Source organism: Pimephales promelas, chromosome 19, assembly GCF_988280905.1.
Source record: "Pimephales promelas chromosome 19, fPimPro1.hap1.1, whole genome shotgun sequence".
In the NCBI taxonomy this organism is placed as follows: Eukaryota; Metazoa; Chordata; class Actinopteri; order Cypriniformes; family Leuciscidae; genus Pimephales; species Pimephales promelas.
Window position 1 is genome coordinate 3,472,661 of NC_142787.1, and position 20,134 is coordinate 3,492,794.

Below are 20,134 nucleotides of genomic sequence, written 5' to 3' on the forward strand. Positions count from 1 at the left end.
ATCCCACTTAGCGCGTTAGAGACCAAAAATGGCCACCTATTAAACATTGCCTATTGCCTAAAATAAGGTGCATTTCCACCCATAGGGAATAAATATGTAGTGACGTCATCTGGTGGAATACACTATATAATGCAAATATAATGCTTTTGCTTCAAAATGAAAGGATGTTTGTGCAAAAATCATGTTTCATGTATTACTGACAGCCTCAGATTTAAACAACGTTTTAATGGGTTTCAATGGGCCATTTTTGGTCTTTATGGTGCTGAGTGTTACTATTTGATCTACACAGTGTGTGTTATACATATTTTGCAAAATGGGATCACATGTATCCAAAAAGTCACAATTTTGCCAAATGTCATACCATTTGCATTAAAACAGCCAAAATGGTCAAAGAAATTAAACTGCAAAAGACCAAAAATGTCCCTAATGCAGCATAAGGGTTAAAGTAGGGCTGTGCATCCAAAATAAAAGTCTGTGTTTACATAATATATTTGTGTGTGCTGTATATAATTATTTTGTATATATAAATACCTATGCATGCATGTATATATTTAAGAATTATTTGTGCTTAAATTCTGTATATATATATATAAATAATCTATATTATATAAATATAAATATTTAATATATGAATAACACATTTTCTAAAATATATACATGCATGTGTGTGTATTTGTACATACAAAATAATTAGAAACAGCACATACAAATATATTGTGTAAACACAGACTTTTATTTTGGATGCGATTAATCGCAATTAATTTTTGCACAGCCCTATTTTAAAGATATGTTTTCTTAGCTGTTCTGAAATTCAAATCAAACCAAGTTGTGAAATGCATACAGTTTTGCCACATTTAAGCAAATAACATAGGGACAGAATTTGTGAATGTCTTCATGGCATGTATTAGTTTCAGGACGAATATTATTTAAAAGGAAAGCAACTATTTATATGTTCTTTATTAAATGGCAGAGGCACTCATGCACTTTTACTCATTTTAACTGATGTCACACTGGAATTCAGCTTCATTGATTTGATTGGCCACCTCAATAATTTTAAAAATGACGATGTCAAGCTGCTAGACCATTTTAAAAATGTAACCTTTTCCAACTTTGTGTCATCTTAACACCAGGGCGGTGCGTAATGAAGTGCAAAGGGGGCTTGTCACCCTCAGTGGTGGGCATGGGCCTAGTTTGTACACAACAACATTACTGCTGTGTAGCAGAACTCGTAGTGTGTTTGAGGTCCAGGAACCCCACTGATTTACCCTAAAATATTTTTAATTAGTTTCTGATTAGTTCTTAATTAAAACCAATAGGAAAATGTTGTAGACATGTATAAGTAAATTAGTAGATATATAAATAAATGGCTAAGTCTCAAAATTCACTAAAACATTTAGCATTAAAAGAGACTTTGCAAAAAAAAGTGCTAAATGCCAGTCCAATGTACCTCATAGGTGATGATGACATTTTTCTGTTTATACGCTGATAAACCAAATCTCAGATTCGCTCTCTTGCGGCAAAGCTTATTATGAAATACCATGCAACACCAGGCGGGCTTTCATGGCTTTCTCTTAGCATTACTAAGGAAAGTTTTAAAAGATACCAAGTCTCTGAGATTGAGATAGTATGCTTTATATGATCAGTAAGACTTCTTAAGGTTCTAATCTTCTCCTCAGGCCAGGTACTGGGATACCAAAGAGAGCTATCTTCTATTAGGATAGCTGTGTGGCTCATAGTCTGGGAAAACTATATACATCCTATGTGCCACCAGAAACCCTACAATGAGGCAACAAACAACATAAAAAATAGCTGTCACCATTGCTATCCTACATTTTCTGAGTGGAGGTGGCTGTCAAACGCTTGGAGCTAATGAGCACCATGGTGTACAGTAAGCTAGCGTGGGTGGGGACGGATGATGTTTTCTGACGAACCATGTGAGTAACATGCTCTGGAAAGAGGTTTTGGGAAGTGTCTTCTGAAGAATCATGGGGCAGCACCTGTTATTCAACCTCATCAGAGAGTTGACATCATCTTCAGAGTTCATGTGGATTTTCTGCAGTGGGTGACCACCACTCAAGAGATAATCAAATGGAGAGGGTCGCCACATGATTGCAACAATTACTCGACACAATTAGAGCCGTCTGAAGTCCAATCTCATTAAGTTGTTGAGTTTAAATTTAGGAGTTCCAGCAAATGCATTACCAAGGGCGATATTTCTAACACAGTCTCATCCCAAGACGTCATTCAACTGACGCTTTTGACCATACGTCAACATCCGCCGTTTTAGGGTACCCTTTAACGTCAGTTAGATGACGATCCTGGGGCGTCATCCAACTGACGCTTTAACTTTAACGTCAGTTAGGTGGGTTAGGATTAGATAACGTCATCTAACCGACGTTGAAGGGTACCCTAAAACGGCGGATATTGACGTATGGTCAAAAGCGTCAGTTATATGACGTCTTGGGATGAGACTGCGCTAATATTTCAGTAAGTATCCTCTGACATTTCCTGAAAACTATGAGCATCAGATTTTTTTTATTAGGTTAACTTTAAGTTCCATTTCATTTATAGTAGTTCTTTCATTTTTGTCCCATAAATGTAACACAGTTCCAAAAATGAAAGGATTAGTTCACTTTTGAAAAAACTTTTGCTGATAATTTACTCACCCCCATGTCATCCAAGATGTCCATGTCTTTCTTTCCTCAGTCGAAAAGAAATTAAGGTTTTTGATGAAAACATTCCAGGATTTTTCTCCTTATAATGGACTTCAATGGGAACCAGGTCCAACCGAGGTCCAAACGACAGTTATAACAGTTACAGATGCAGCTTCAAATGTCTTTAAACGATATCAGACGATGAATAAGGGTCTTATCATGCGAAACGATCGGTTATTTCAAAGCTTATTCCAAAAATGTAACTTTTCTAAGGACAAATGCTAGCCTTGCTATATTCTGTGAGGCGCGTTTGAAACGTCACGTAATACGTAATTACGTTCAAAAGGTCACGGGCGACGTAGCCGGAAGTACAGAATCAAAATCGTCCGACATCGTTGTTTTACCTTTTAATTCCTTTTTTGTAAACGGCGTTTGAGTAAGTTTTCACGTTCAACCTATGCGTTCAACTTGTAAACACTCTGACTCTGTACTTCTGGCTACGTCGCCCGTGACCTTTTGAACGTAATTACGTATTACGTGACGTTGCAAACGCGCCTCACAGAATGGAGAAAGGCTAGCATTTGTCCTTAGAAAAGTTACATTTTTGGAATAAGTTTTGAAATAACCGATCGTTTCGCATGATAAGACCCTTATTCATCGTCTGATATCGTTTAAAGACATTTGAAGCTGCATCTGAAACTGTTATAACTGTCGTTTGGACCTCGGTTGGACCTGGTTCCCATTGAAGTCCATTATAAGGAGAAAAATCCTGGAATGTTTTCATCAAAAACCTTAATTTCTTTTCGACTGAGGAAAGAAAGACATGGACATCTTGTATGACACGGGGGTGAGTAAATTATCAGCAAAAGTTTTTTTAAAAGTGAACTAATCCTTTAAGTTATATCCTCACGAAAAAATAAGATTATTAAAGTGTGCTATTATCCTTCTCTTAAACTAAAAATAAGAAAGTATACTTTCAGTCTATGTTTTATATTGTTCTCAGAAATATACTTAAAATTGCACTAAAGTATATACTTTAAGTATATTTGGACTATATTTGTACTCACAAGTATAATTAAGTATTCTAAGTATACTTGGCATACACGAGTCTAAACTTGCATTATTTGAAAATATATGTTCTAAAGAAAAGAATATGCTTCAAATCTAATTTACAATTTACCCCTGAATTTTTCATCTATCCACATTTTCCTTGTTATACAGTAGGGTGTGCCATTACGCATATCTTTTTGGTACAGAATCTCTGGATCAAAACACAAGTGAAGAAGAAGCTGATGCAAGTGATAGAAGATTGCTTGGTAAAACAACGCGATCCTCAAACATTAAAGGGACACTTCACCTCTGGAAAGATGAATGTGTATTTAAAATGGGTCATTTATGTAGAACAAATGTGAAATTATTTTTGAATTTGGAGCTTTCTAGACTGAGAAAAGCCAGAAAATGTATTTTTGGCTTATGTGGATGAAAGACAACAACTCCCAGAATGCACTTGCTTCGCTGACCTAGAAGGCCACGCCTACCGGTAACAGAGCACAGTAGTTAAACAACAAGTCTAGGCTACTAGTGAGTCTCCGTGATGAGTCTGGCCGAAAATGTGTTTCGAGATCGCCCAAAATGTCCGGGAATGGGCTTTTGCGTTCTACAACCGCCATTCATTATGTTTCCTGTGGCGAGCGTGACGATTCATGTAGCATTCATGTAAACACTACATTCAGATTCACCAATCGGAATGAATTCAGTTAGATTGAAACAAAAGCTGTGCATGTAAACAATGAATGGCGACTGCAGAAAGCAAAAGCTGAATCCCGGACATCCACGGCCGGACATGTCCGGGGAAAAGAGGATGGTAACCCCTACTACTCAGCTTTCTCCACAGAACAAGAGCCTGTTAGCTTAGCTTCCAAAAAAAGATGGCCGACACTATGTGTTCATTCTGTGAGTGAGATCGCCCTCTATAGGTGGGTTGAGGACATGCGGGACAGACCCTACTACTGACTGTAGTCTTTAGCCTCTGGACAAAACATCCTCTGATGACGCAAAATGATAATTTTTGCATCATTTGAAGATTTTTTACAGACAAAAAAATACATAAACATAAAAATGTAAATGAAGCATACAGATCCAATAAACAAAAGTGGGGTGCAATAGAGTTCCTTTCAGAATAATTCCTTGATATATTTTGATCCACAGACAGGAAAATGTGACGGCACGTTCAAAGGACCAACAAGTTCACAATAGTCACAATTTCACACACCATATTATATATATATATAAATATAAATATACATACAGTACATGTGTGTGTTGTAGTGTTGTCACGGTACCAAAATTTCAGTATTCGGTACCAATACCAGTTAAAATTCACGGTTCTCGGTACCAATTTCGGTACCAAAGCTTAGTTTAAATCTACATATATTTAAGTGTTTATCACGGTTACAAGTATGGAAACTGTACATTTGTATTAAAAACACTTTAGAAAAAGATTAGATAAAATGACCTAAAATAAACAATAGTATACACTAACACATTTTTAAAGTTGTTTGTAAAGTTTTAATCCATTATTTATTTAATGCACAATGAATTAAGTGAACAAACATGAACAATCAGGTGTTTGTAATAAATAACATTTTCAAACATTAATTAATGTTGTAAAAATACTGTATATTGTTCACTCAATGTGTTGATAACTAAGTAATGTTGATGAATGGTATCTTTGTAGCATTACCATAAAACATGTTTTATTTGACTTGACTGTCCTTTTATTTAATCTAAAACTGCATTCATATTTAATTAAACCTCCTGAGTTATAAAGGCAAGAATACGCCTAGAACTGGCACTGACATTAAATGACAATACTAATACCAGTAGCCTACTCTGGTGTCGGGTGGATACTACTGTGCTCATGTACTCGTAAAACTACCCCGAAAGCACTTTAGAGGCCGTTCACATGTCGCGCGTGTTTTTTAATTATATTTTTGAGAATTATATTAATTCTTATTCTTTCCAAAGCGCTTGCTCTCCCGCGGCGTCTGTCGTTGCTATGCAACGCCAACGAGTTTTTATTATGAGCGCGCTTGAATCGCGCCTATATTTGAAATTGCGAATTTGCATGTAATCGGCCTCTCATGGCAACTCTTTCCTTCTTTCATTTCAACAAGTGGATTCAGAGAGAGAGAGCCATATCAGCGTTATAAAGAGGACGCAACTGTGCACGTTTCAGACATCGCGTCTAGAACAGAACTGGATTAACCTGGTACTCGGTACCCAGAAAAGCTGGTACCGTAACATTTTTTTTTTTTAGTACCGAAGTACCGAGTTTTTTGACAACACTAGTGTGTTGGGTGAGAAGCAGTACTGGTCTAAGACTGGTTAGTGTTAGTAGAGTTAGTCAGGTTAGTAGCAGTTCCGCATCACAATCCGTACACGAAAACTCGCTTCCGGGCACGTAAAAACGTCAGAGCAACCCTTAACGGATTAGACCAATGAACTTTTGATACGTCATTTACTGGGGGAAGGTCTTATCTTTGTTTCTATAGCTTTGATTGGTTTATTTTTGGCCTATGAAATGCTCATAAATGGCGATTTGCTGAGGCGGCGCTGGGTGGGGAACTATGTTACGCGTCACAAGATTCCGTACAGTCATTGTTGGGAGCGTAACATGAAACCGTACAACGGGGATAAACAACGTTTATGGACACCCTGCCTCATCGTGCAGTAGTTAGATTTCATTATGACACAATTGACTTCACATTTGACTCTTTGGGTGACTTTAAAGTCCTTAGCTGCTATCGCTGATCTGCAAAATATTGTTCATTACGGAAAATGGCGCGTTCGGTCACCGCAGGTCGTTTCCAAGACCTTGTGAACATAGTTTTTAAACTGCCGTTTAAAATGGGATTTTATTAACCTTATAAGACACATTTTAGGTTAAAAATGTTCAACACCAATAACCATTACGTTTAACTTCAATACTATTGACCACATGACCAAAACTTCATTCATTTCATTTGCTGACTCTCTTCCCTCCTTCACCGGTATCTATGCGAGATCCCTGCCCACCTACATTTTTAAATGTCACTCGGGTGTCATTGTACTTATCGCTGAAATGTCGTCTTCAAAGGGCGTGGACTTCGACAGTGCGTGAAGAAAATCAAAGATGACAAAACACAGTTTCCAAAGGTATATATAACTTTAGTTGACCTGGAAGTGATTCATTGTACATTTGATTCAAAGGGTCACTGTACGGATTCATGTTACGGAAGCGTCGCTGTACGGATTGTGATGCGGAACTGCTAAGTTTCAGAACCAGCTGACCTGAGGGAGCTTTAAAATATAACAAATCTGTGGGACTCGATATTAGATGCAGCCACAATTTAAGGGCTCTTTTTTGCATATTAATCAATGGACATCATCCTACTTGGGTGTTTTCCTTTGTAGTTTTAGAATGAAAGCAGGGCATGCTGAACTCTGCGAATGCCTTTTATATCTTTTCCTCCCTTCAACATTTGAAGTAGCTTCTCTATTTCATGGCAGAGCTCTGTGAATTGGAGGGGCCAGAATATAAAAGCCTCTGGAAGCTCAGAGCGGCTGTGATGTAAATGACTGTTATTCTCGCTTCTGTCGCACTGTTTCTTTTCTCTGAGGGAGTTTTTTTTTGTTTATTTGTGTGCATTGACCAGGGGAAGAAATCATAGCATCTTGATGACTACTGAGAAAAGTGTGAAGCCTCTAATCTTCTCTGCTAAGTTTTTTTTTTCTTTCCTTTTTGTTCCCAAGGCTTCTATTTATTAAACATCAGAAGCAGCAGAATCAGTTTGCTAAGTCTGTGCTAAGAGAAACATCTTCTTTCTGTTTCCCCATAAAGGTCATTTTTTCACCATGTGATAAAGGATAAACGAGTCTTGCGCCCGACGCAAGTTTAAAAGGGGTTGGTCTGAAATAGCTTCATTATTCATAGGTGTGGTTTGGGCGTAATGTGAAATAAACCAATCAAGAGTGTCATCCAACACTCCCTTTAAAGGAGTAGTTCACTTTTGAAAAAAACTTTTGCTGATAATTTACTCACCCCCATGTCATCTAAGATGTCCATGTCATTCTTTCTTCAGTCGAAAAGAAATTAAGGTTTTTGATGAAAACATTCCAGCATTTTTCTCCATATAATGGACTTCAATGGGAACCAAACGGTACAAGGTCCAAAAGACACTTTCAGTACAAACTGCAAACTGTTGAAAGTGCTTTAATAATTCCAGACGATCAATAAGGGTCTTATCAAGCAAAACGATCGCTCATTTAATAAATAAATAACAAAGTTTAAGTTTTATAAGCTCAAACGCTCGCCTTGGTCTGTTCTGTGACGCACGTTTGTGACTCTCCTGTTTGAACTCGTTCACCAAAATGAACAAATCTTTTTTCCGAGTCATTTGGTTCATTCAATGAACGAAACAAACAAATGGGCTATATGCACGCATAAATTCCGCATTTGACGTAAGGATGCTCGTCCATTTCCGGTTGTGGAGATTAAAGCGGAGGAAAACCGAGGAAAACGGGATTATGGCAGAGTCTTCAATATTTACTGTCCTCCCGTCTTTGAAACGAAACGTACATACGTTTAGATGTAATTTTATATATAGTTATGTTTATTTAATATAATTTTAAAAAGAAGCATAAACACAACGAGGGGTGTCTGTTTTATCTGTTTTTGTGACTAACGTTTCATTAGTATAACCATGGAGTATAAAATTCAATATAAATTCTCGGTATTGCATTGGACTCTATGATCGGCGGAAGTTATCGAGCATCCTTAATCCTTCACCGGAAATAACGCCGTGCATAGAGCCCATTGACTTGGAATAAGATTCGTTCATTTTGATGAACGAGTTCGAATAGGAGAGTCACGAATGAGCGTCACAGAACAGAGCAAGGCGAGCATTTGAGCTTATAAAACTTAAACTGTGTTATTTATTTATTAAACAAGCTATCATTTTGCATGATAAGACCCTTATTCATCGTCTGAAATCGTTTAAAGCCCTTTGAACAGTTTTCACTGAAAGTGTTTTTTGGACCTTGAACCGTTTGGTTCCCATTGAAGTCCATTATATGGTCCATATATGTTTTTATCAAAAACCTTAATTTATTTTCGACTGAAGAAAGAAAGACATGGACATCTTGGATGACATGGGGGTGAGTAAATTATCAGCAAGTTTGTTTTTTTTTGTTTTTTTTTTAAGCGAAAAACTCCTTTAAGAGCAGGTGCGCATGTTGCATGGCGGATCGTTGTTATTATGCCGAATTTACCAGGTGATTTCGCAGTCTTCAGATTGACATATGTGTCTTGCCACTATTGGGCAAACAGGTCTGATCCGTCATTACTACAATTAGCCTGAAAAATTTGGGTAAATGTGCAAGCTAGATTTAAGCTATATTTTTCGGTAACGCGTCCAGTTACCCATGTAAATACTATGTACTTATTTTAGTAACTACAATTGCTGGGTAATAACTAGTACTAATCCTGAACCTACCCCTAAACCTACCCCTGTTCCATGTACTCACCTTATATTAGCCAGTACTTTCTAGGTAAGTACACTGTAAGTACTGTACTGTAAAAGGAAGCGTTACCGATTTTTCTTTATGTATGTTTTGAATTTGAATGATTCTGATTCCGATTCCGATTCCTTGTTTCGATTCCGGTTCCTAACAATTCTCGATTTCGATTCTTTTAAGAGGCAGGGTCAAAAAAGTTTAGCTAACCTTGCTAACCAACGGTCTTTCTGAAGGAAATACTCCTTCTGTCACAAATACTTGTCACAAATTTAGCATTTTGCCGAGATTTCGTTAATTTTTAGAAAAGTGTAGCCACACTTTGGACCGCCGACGTAAGGTACTCATGTTCGACTCGCGCGGTTATGCCAACACTTTCGGTAGACGCTTCTTCGTTGGTGTTGTTCAGCGGTTTCTTCTTCCGCTCGGCGGACTGTGAATATCGAAACTAGGAATCAAAATTTTAACTTTTGAACGATTCCGGGAAAAACGAAAAGTTAGTCCCGGTTCCAATCGATACTCGATTCTCGATAGCCAACCCTAATGATTACCCTCATCTATTAATATTTTTCCTTGTTATAATGTATGATCCCTCCCCCCCAAAAAAAAAAAACAAACAAAAAAAAAAAAACGGCTGCATCTGTGTTGATGAGAGAATCAAAGTGTATGCGCGTTGTGCACCCGCTACATTATGGCCAAGCATGCGCGCTTAAAATAGCATTAAGAACAAGACGCAGCGCGCCACTGACTTTAGACCATTTTTTTCTGGTCAGTGGCGCAATTGTTTTCTGGAACTGCAAAATCTAGGGAATGTTTACGCCGAAACACGCCTACTTTTTGCGCCAACCCGCCCAGGGGCGCAAGATCATTTCGTAGTGCGTCTGTGGAGGGAAAAGCCCTCCATAAGAATGATACATGCGTCAGTGTACAAAGTCATTTGCGCCGGGTGCAAGATCTCAAGCTATGAATAAAAAACTCCTGGTTCCTAGAATAAGTACAGCGTTTACTCAGGAAACACTAAATATATAAAGGCTAATGTTTTATGTATTTGAGGTGCGAAGAAGAGTGTCCAAGTCTAGCATTTGTCCTCGACTCATAGCCAGTATTGTCTGAAATAGCCTCTGTGAAGAAATTCATCTTTTATAACATGAAATGTTGGCCAAATGACAGAACAAGCTAAAGTTGATGAAAGCGTAATTCGATGCACCTACTGCCACAGATGCCGCCTTTCTAAAGATGGACAGAACACGTGTTTCTGAAACTCTCGGATCACCAGCCTCGTAACTCCATTTGGGCTTGATTTTGGAAAATGTTTAACATCCCTGTCTCCTTAAATTAAACTCCAAAAAAAAAAAAAAAAAGACCAGATGTTCACACACCAGCTGAGATATTTCTTGAAGACACAACAGCACAATCGAATGGAGCATCACACGAGCTAGACGAGGGAAGGAATATAAACTAGGTCTGCAGTTCTGTGGAGGATGTCCCAGTAGATAAAGATGTAGCTGGCCGCCACATGATTTAGACTCTCTTTGAGCAGATTGTACACACTATGCCTTGGCTCTATAATGAAATGCCATATGTTTCCCCTGTGCATTTCACAAATGTTATGTCTCTGAAGTGAGAAAAAAAAGCCATTGTGATGTAAGGCTGATCAGCTGTGTTTTTGATGCATATTTCACGCAAATAAAATCTGAATTTATCCATCGTGCGGAAGGAATTGGGGGCTGGATCTCACTAAAATGAGATTAATTAATAACATACTTACTTGCTCTGTCGAGTTTAAATTTTTATCAATTTGTGCCCTCAATTTTATGAATCCATCCTCATTTTTTTTTTTTACTGTGTATTATGAGAGTTCTATGTTTTATGCCAACATTTAAATGTAAACTTTATTATGTCTTTACAGATAAAGTAACATAACATATCATGAAGATATTTGTATAATTGTCATTTTAACATTTTAAATATACATTTTAGATCCCTTAACCCTACGCACAAACCCAAACATGACCATTTCGTAGAGAAAAAACAACAATATATAAAACTTAATGTGTGTGAAAATGACCATTATAATAACAATAGTATTACAACATATTTTGGCTGCTAATCCGACTCTTACCTCTAAACCTAGCCATAGTTATTTCTTAAAAATATAAACATGAAAAACATATGACGATGTTGCAGTCGCAGTTCTCTCTGGATGTATAGAATAGTTTCGTGAGCAGAATTTAAGCTATTAATCGTTGAAAATGGTGCGCATTTATCATTCAAGCCCACTTCACCCAAAACACGGCAACCTCTGATGAAGCATGACGTTTGATATCACTGCTGTAAAACGTGTCGTAAAGCTTTTTGAGGCGCCATTTTTTTTTTAACGAGTTCACTGGGATTTATGTTTACGGTTGCTGCTGAGAATGGAGAAGAAGATCTCTGAATTTTTTCTATAGCGGACACATATTGATTACTTTTGTGAATTTATGTTGCATTTTACTGTCAGTTACGGCATACACTGGGTAAACAGCTTCTGTGTCCCATGGCAAACACAATAAATATAACCTGATACATGAATTGCTTTTAAAGGACTGAAGAAATGTAATTCATTTTAAGGTTTTTAAGTGTAGTCTTGTTTGTACCATTGATATGACAATAGAATGTGATAGAATCAAAATATGAATGACATGATTTGCTCAAGATGTGTAATGCTACTATTACTACTACTACAGTATGTCTAATTGTATTTCTTCAAATCAGTTAACTGTCGAACTAATGTACTCAACACATGATCCTGAGTTATGAAATGGCAACCTCTGAGCAAATGCATTTGTATATTAAAGTTAACTCTTATTTGCTAAGACTCATTTTTGACACTTCGCCCTATGAATGACTGAAGTTAAAGGTACAATATGCAGGATTTTTCGCCACCAGGGGTCGCTAACCTCTTACAATAACAAAGGCGTATACTGATGACATATATTATGCATTAAGAGGAATTATGGATCTTGTCGTCAAGCTGTTGGATCTTTTATGGATGAGTAAATACAATGATGTTTTTAACATGACTGTTGCTAGACACGCTAGACATTGTGCCACACACAACGTAAGTCTCGCGAATATAAAATAATAAGGACATTTCATTCTACCGAACTACACGCAAGTGCTGGATTAATACTCACACAGGTCAGTTTATAAGACGAATTAAACTTGAGGTAACGCAATGCTATTTCACTTGCTCTAACAGTTACACTATCACAAATGGCATTTGGGTGTGTTGAATGTTAGTTTGGTTGCATGTTGGCTAAGCTAGATTAACATTAGAGAATAACATACAGATCATGTTCTAACTTTTCATCATGTTGAACTACATAACATTGATTCATTTTAAGGAAATTTGCTCACCTGTCTAATAAAGTACATGCAACTCTCGCGTCTCGGTCAAGTCGAAGTTAGTCGTGGACACAGAGCTCTCGGCATCTCAAATATGTCGATCTTCGTTTTGCCCTCTTTTTGTCTCAAAGTCTGCTTGCCATGATCCATAATGTTTGAACAAAACAACACAAGCGTGAGCGCGCCGCTAGGCATAATAGCAATAACCCAGTTGCCAACGTCTGTCGCCATGGTTACTATTGCAGTACGAGGTCAAACATGGCGGAAACCGAGGGTAAAGCGGATTTGACGTCATTGACGAGACTCCTCACAGTCTCGATTTACAAATAGTTTGAAACATTTGGGATATTGTAAGTAATCAACTAAACAAAATATAAAACACTGGCCTAGTGGTTTTGGGATATTTTACTGCAAAAATCCTGCATATTGTACCTTTAAATAGAAGTAAACAATAGCCGTGTTTCCATTACCCTTCAAATTTGGCAAATTGATATTACGAATTGAAAATACGACCAATGGAAACACGCCAATTTCGCAAAAACTACCATTTATCCCAATCGCATGAGGTGCTTTTTCAGGCAATTTCGAAAAATAAATATTTCTCAAAACTGCAATGGAAATATCTACAGAACACATAATCTCAGTGGATCCTGCAGATCGTAAAGAGAGGCTACAAAATCCAGTTCGGTTACCAAAATATCCTGTCGAGACAGGGGCTGAGGCCAGGGGATTGGAGACTTCACCCCGAGGTGGTGAATATGGGAAATGTTTTTTATGCATTTACAGATCAGGTGACATCATGACTCAGTATGTTTGGTTATTCAACTCATAAAAGACAAAATAATTACAGGAATTCTGGATTCTAAACCTCAAAGAAATACCACAATCAAGCCGCTCCAAGTATAAGGGTCTTTCCTTTCTCCGATTAATAACAACGGCTAGTGTGCTGGGATATACACAAACCTACCGACATCCATTGCCATTATTTTTGGAATGACTTATAGCAAGAGCAGTCAGAGAACATCATTTAATGGAAACGCTGTCATTTCGCAATGGTTTTTTGTCGACATTTAGAAACAATAGCAAAGGTTTTGTGCAAATCTGTAATGGAAACGTGCCTAATGTCTCATCTTTTTCTATTCCATTCTGTGCCTGTGTGAAGCATCCACTAATGTATTTTGCATGCACGCTCTGTGCAGTCTATTATTATATGTAGTGGGTGTCAGGTATGAGGGAATATGTGTGTTGATGTATTCATGACCATGCGCTTAGAGCAGCGGGCGTTCTACATGTCGCTGTGGGCGATTTCTGGGCCCTGCTGTTGCCTGGAGGAGCTGTCGTCCTTGGGAGCCATTATTATGCTGTCCACCTTCCCTCCAGTTTCATCTATTGATGAAAATGAGATATAACAGAACCCTCTTCACGTCCATGGATCGATATTGATCCGTTTTGTTGAAAAAAAAAAATGGATGGCAGAATTGGACAAAATAATGGATATGATTTTTGTCTGTGTTGTTTTTGATTAAAGAACATTTGTTCAGGGCTCATTGCTCATTGGAAATGGTACATGTTTAAGGGTGCACACACACACACACACACACACAAAACACCCTTGGTCAAGGACACCCCTGAGGAGGCAATATCCCACCTCTATAGGAGTGAACTCCACCGGCAGGGTCTGCATGAGATGATGATGCATTGACAGATTGCAATGACTTGAACGGTCAGTTCACCCAAAAATGAAAATTATGTAATTAACTACTCACCCTCATGTTGTTCCAAACCCGTAAGACTTTGGTTCATCTTAGGAGCATGAATGAAGGTCTGTCCCTCCATTGACAGCTACACAACTACCACTTTCAAGCCAAAGAAAGGTAGTAAAGACATCATTAAAGACTCCAGTAGTTTAAACTCGGTTTTTTGAAGCAAAAATGACCACTTTATTTACAAAATTTTAATCTCCAACTCTGGTTCACACGAGCGCCACGACGCATGGGTGTTTCATTGACCCGACAGCAGACATTTGGTGTGTGAATGCATGTTTGAGATAAAAATGTTGGTGCTGCTTCATAAAATAGAGGTTAAACTATTGGAATCTCATGGATTATTGGAATCTCATGTGTTTCTGAAGATGGACGAAAGTCTTTTGGGTTTGAAACGACATGAGGATGAGTGACATAATTTTCATTTTTGGGTGAACACTTCAATTTGTTAACATTGTTAGTTCATGACGTATATTAGGTAATGACAATACTTACTAAAGAAAAAGAAATATACTTTTCACATTTCAATTGAAACTAAACTAATGTCAGTGCTTGTAGTTCTGTATGCACAGTGTACTGCACTTTTCTATTAACATTACGGTAATGCATTACAATAAGGTTCATTAGTTAACATTAGTTGATGTATTACTAACTTAAAGCGATACTCCACAGCGTCGTTGACGCAGCACGAGTTCCCTCGAAAGGGAACTAACTTGAACAAACAATGAACAGCTGTATTTGTATTAACTATTATTAACAAAGATTAATAAATACTGTAACAAATGTATTGCTCATTGTTAGTTCATGTTAAAGGGATACTCCACTTTTTTGGAAATAGGCTCATTTTACAACTCCCCCAGAGTTAAACAATTGAGTTTTACCATTTTCGAATCATTCAGACGATTTTCTGATTTTTAGAAGAATATCAGTAAACCGACAGTTTCTGGTCTCATTGACTTCCATAGTATATTGTTTTTCCTACTATGGAAGTCAATGAGACCAGAAACTGTCTGGTTACTGATATTCTTCTAAAAATCAGAAAATCGGCTGAATGGATTCGAAAATGGTAAAACCCAACTGTTTAACTCTGGGGGAGTTGTAAAATGAGCCTATTTCCAAAAAAAGTGGAGTATCCCTTTAACATGAACTAACAATGAGCAATACATTTGTTACATTATTTATTAATCTTTGTTAATAATAGTTAATACAAATACAGCTGATCATTGTTTGTTCATGTTAGTTCCCTTTCGAGGGAACTCGTGCTGCGTCAACGACGCTTTGGGAAAGCCCCTGCATGATTGCGTCTGAAGCACGTATGTCAACTAGTCCAAAGGCGAGAATGAACGTCACGGGTGGATGACGTCAGGACCAAGAAAGGATAAAAGCAGATCCGGTCTGATTTATCACCGGAATTATCTTCTGTGTCTCAGCAAGCGCTCTATGTTGAACCTATCTGTTATATTTACTGTTGTATTGTCTGTTCACTCACTGTTCATTTTATTGGGAAACAAATCCAATCATTCAAATTGTGTGCTTCTCCCTGCCAGAGTTATTTAACGGGTGGGGATAAACATGATTTGGGTGTTATGTGTTTGGGAGCGGAGCATGCTATGTCAACCTTTGAGGGGGCTGACTGTGAGAATTGGGGGAATAAGGGGGAAGAGGATTCGCCAACTCTTTCCCTAGTGTATGAGGAGCTGGTGGAGGTGATTACTCGTGTCGTAGCTAAACTTAATAATGACTGGCCGGCCGGGAAAGGCACAAACTAATTTCACAAACTTTTTTTGTCACAAACTAAGGTGTCCAAGGACGTACTAAGGACCTCCATCACGGGGCCTTCCATTTTTTCCTGATCTGCACAGTGGGCTGTCCAGATCATGGAATAAGCTGTATTCATACATAGTACATATTTATTCTGATATAAGGCGTTTGAAAGAATACAACTATGGGACGATGCCCAGCACTGAACAGACATTAGCCAGCTATCTGGCCTCTGGTTCAGCATCTTCCCTGAAGGCCCCAGTGCTACCCACTAAGCCACTGAAAACAACATCTACCTTTGTGGGGAAAGCATACACGGCAGCAGGTCAGGCAGGAGCGTGCTTACGCACCATGGCAGTCCTGCAAGCATATCAGGCTGACCTGCTGGAGGATTTGGATGAAAGCGAGGGGGTTTGGCCTGATAAAGATCGAGAGCTGCGTCGGGCCACAGATCTTTCTCTCAGAGCCACTAAGAAGCAGTGTTGTAGTACTCGAGACTCGGACTCGTCTCGGACTCGGTCTCGAGACCATATTTTAATAGTCTTGGTCTTGTCATGGACTCGTGTCCATTTGGACTCGGAATTGACTCGTACTCGAACATTTTTTTTTTTAGGACTCGGAATTATTCCCGAGTCCACTCGAGTTCAATTCAAAATATTTTTCATGATTATTAATGTATGTTAATAAAATATTTCTTTAAATTGATTGACACGCCCAGTGTTTGGTGATTTTCTAGTGCGCAACTGCGCATGACAAATTGTAATAAAATTACTTTTAACACCACCTACTATGTGGCCTTTTTACCCTAAACTGATCATATTTTTTAAACTCTAAGTAAATTCAGTAAAAAAAAAAAAAAAAAAAAAAGGATTTCTCTAAGTAAATAAAAGTAAATGAGGTAATCAACCCTCACTGGTCTCGGTCTCGACTCGGACTCGACCGTCTCTGGTCTCGGACTCGACTCGGACTCGACTCTCTATGGACTCGGTCTTGACTCGGACTCGACTCTCTCTGGTCTCGGTGTCGACTCAGACTCGAGTGAGGTGGTCTCGATGCTAAGAAGACCGGCAGAGGAATAGGGCAGTCTATGGCAACCTGGGTGGCCGCTAGGATGCATTTATGGCTCAATCTGGCTGAAATTAAAGATAAAGATATAGCATCTTCCCCACTAGGGGGATTCCCCACTAACGCCTTCGGGTCTCTTCAGAGATTCCATAAATACAGTCGTCGTGAGGTTCCAGGTGGCCAAGAGACAAGCAGAGGTATTCAAACAATACCTTGCCGCTCCCAACTCCCTGGAGTCTAGCTCCTCATACAGGGCGCAACAATAGGAGAGGGTCCCATGCTCCTCCACAAAAAGGAGGACCCTCTGTTCTGACAACCCCGCCACCCTTGGTGTCTTGGGGCGCAGCGGTCTCCAGCGAGCACACAGCGCAGTGTTCAAAAAGGGGGGTTCAAAAACAGTCCCTTCGGGTGTTTCCTAGGGGCGAATTAGGGTCTGGATGGCGCCTTGCACGGATGACACCGCCGTCGGTGTATGAATGTGTGTGTGAATGGGTGAATGTGAGGCAATATGTAAAGCACTTTGGTGGCCATTAGGTCTATGAAAGCGCTATATAAATGCAGTCCATTTACCATTTATTTACCATTTTCCTGGCTGTGGCTGTTCCAGTTACAACAGAGGTCAGTCTCGAGAGACTGGTACCCTTGATAGTGGGTCCTGCAAATAGGAAAGGAGAGAGAGAGAAAGGCTACAGAATCCAGTTCGGTTCTAGTCCACCACACTACAACGGGGTGTTGCTCATGTTAGTGCATCTCGAGCAAGAACTGGTTTTGGAGCAAGAGGTGAAAGATCTGTTAGCTAAGGAAGCAATAGAGCAGGTGTACTCACCCGACAGAGAATCAGGTTTTTACAACCGATACTTCATTGTTCCAAGAAAGGATGGGGGGTTGCGTCCTAGAGTTGATCTTCGTCAGTTGAATCGTACAGTCAAGAAACTCAAGTTCAAGATGCTGACACTCAAACAGAGCGTGACTCAAATCAGGTCAGAGGACTAGTTTGTCATGATAGATCAAAAAAGACGCATACTTCCATGTCTCCATCCTCCCTCAGAAGAGGAAGTTGCTGAGGTTTTCTTTTGGGGGTAAAGAATACCAATATAAGGTGCTTCCATTCAGTCTAGCTCTATTACCCTGCACGTTCATGAAGTGCGTAGATGCAGCTCTGGCCCTGCTTAGTACATCGATGACATGGCTCATACTAGCAGAGTCGGGGCAAGTATCGAGATGTCGTAATCGCACAGATGCAAAAATTGGGGTTGAGACCCAATGCAAAGAAAAGTGTGCTTTCTCCAGTACAGAGAACCCCTTTCCTTGGTCTGGTCCTGGATTCAGTCATGGATTCATCGCACGGCCTGTCCTCACAGACCCACTTTGTATGATCAAGATTACGCAGTGGTGTTTCCGCGCCTTGGTTACATGGAGAAAACCTTCTCCACTCACATTTGTGAGGTTTTATAGGATGCTGGATGCTGCTCCAGTGTCTCAGGTGCTTATGACTTAGGCCGTGTGTCCACCAAAGCGTTTTTCCATGCCCCTGGTGTATATTTTCAATTGTTTTCAATGGGAGCACCGCGTTTTTTAAACGCCATGAGCGTGACGAGGCGCTGAGCGTTTTTTTTTTCACGCTGAAGCGCAGAGCTGGTCGCTGGGAGTTGAAAAATGTTCAACTTTGGATAAAACGCAGCGCTCATCACTGTCACTTTTTACCCAGCCGTCCAATCACAGCAGAGGAGGGGCGGGACTAATGCCACACCGACGAACTGTCAAAACTGCTGCGGATATTCTGTATCATAGCGACGAAACGCCTCAACGGAAAAAAACCGCTGCGCTTTCAGTTTTCAGCTGGCTAAAAACGCTTTGGTGGACACACGGCCTTAAGGCCATTGCACACTGAGTCCGAAATTCGCATCCGAATTTTTCGCACGTTAAAAAAAAAATTCGACCTCACGTTATGTCAGTCACGCTTGCACACCGCCTCCGAAACTTTCGTCCGTCATAAAATTAATCGGATCGGGTTCGATTTTCTGCGTTTTTCGCATCCAGAGCCAGCATTTTGAGAGGTCTTTTGACAATTCAGGGCCGGGGGGAGCTCTACCTCATATGCGCCGTGCTTTCAGTTTCGGTTTTCAATTCGATCAAGTGTTTATGTTCTCTTCTCTATATTGGATTATGAAATTAATAAACCTCCCCTTTCAATCAGATTGAAATTTAGGATCAAATAAGGTATGATTGAGCAGCCTATTCGATAACTAATGTATTATTTGGGCACAATATAAACACAATATATACACAATAACAGCCTAGCTGTTCTGTCTGCCCAGCGCTTCCAATGGGCCGCGCGCGGGTGTGTGTGTGTCCATACCTGGTCCATACCAGACACACTGCCAGTCTCCGTTCAGAATCGATTGGTTCACGGAAATTGGTGGTCTTGTTTTTAATATGTGGCTCCAGAATCGCCAGCAAAGCATCAAACTGTTCCACTGACATTCTGAGGTAAATTTTGAATCGCTCAGGATAAATTCGCAACTCCTCTCCTTCCTCTCGGCGCAATTTCAGGATTAGATGGACTTTGGATTGGATATTTTCTCTTTCTTGTCTTTTCAATAAGAGAGAGGCCAAATCATCCTCACTGCTTGACGAATCCATTTGGTATTTTTGCGTTTTTTCCCGCAAAGGTTTAATAAATACGCAACGGACTCGGTGTGCAAGGTTTCTATGCGTGACGAATTTTTAGGCTGACGAACACGAAAATACGCATACGAAAATTTCGTACTCAGTGTGCAATGGCCTTTAGTGCCACAGTTTCCCATACAGGCATTCGTAAGTCTTCTCAAGGAAGCTTATTGTAAAGTGTTACCAACATTATAAATAACTGTTCTTGTGTACCGGAGGTCTAATAACATGTTGTTATGGCCTCGTTGCCAGAGCCACCTAACCAGCTGACCAACCAAT

At 39.3% G+C, this 20,134-nt stretch overlaps 1 protein-coding gene across 2 annotated transcripts in view; it reads right to left on the minus strand.

Annotated features, from left to right (window-relative positions):
- Positions 1 to 20,134, minus strand: part of gabrb2b (gamma-aminobutyric acid type A receptor subunit beta2b) — a 145,525-nt gene that overhangs the window by 80,480 nt on the left and 44,911 nt on the right. The window lies entirely within an intron of this gene.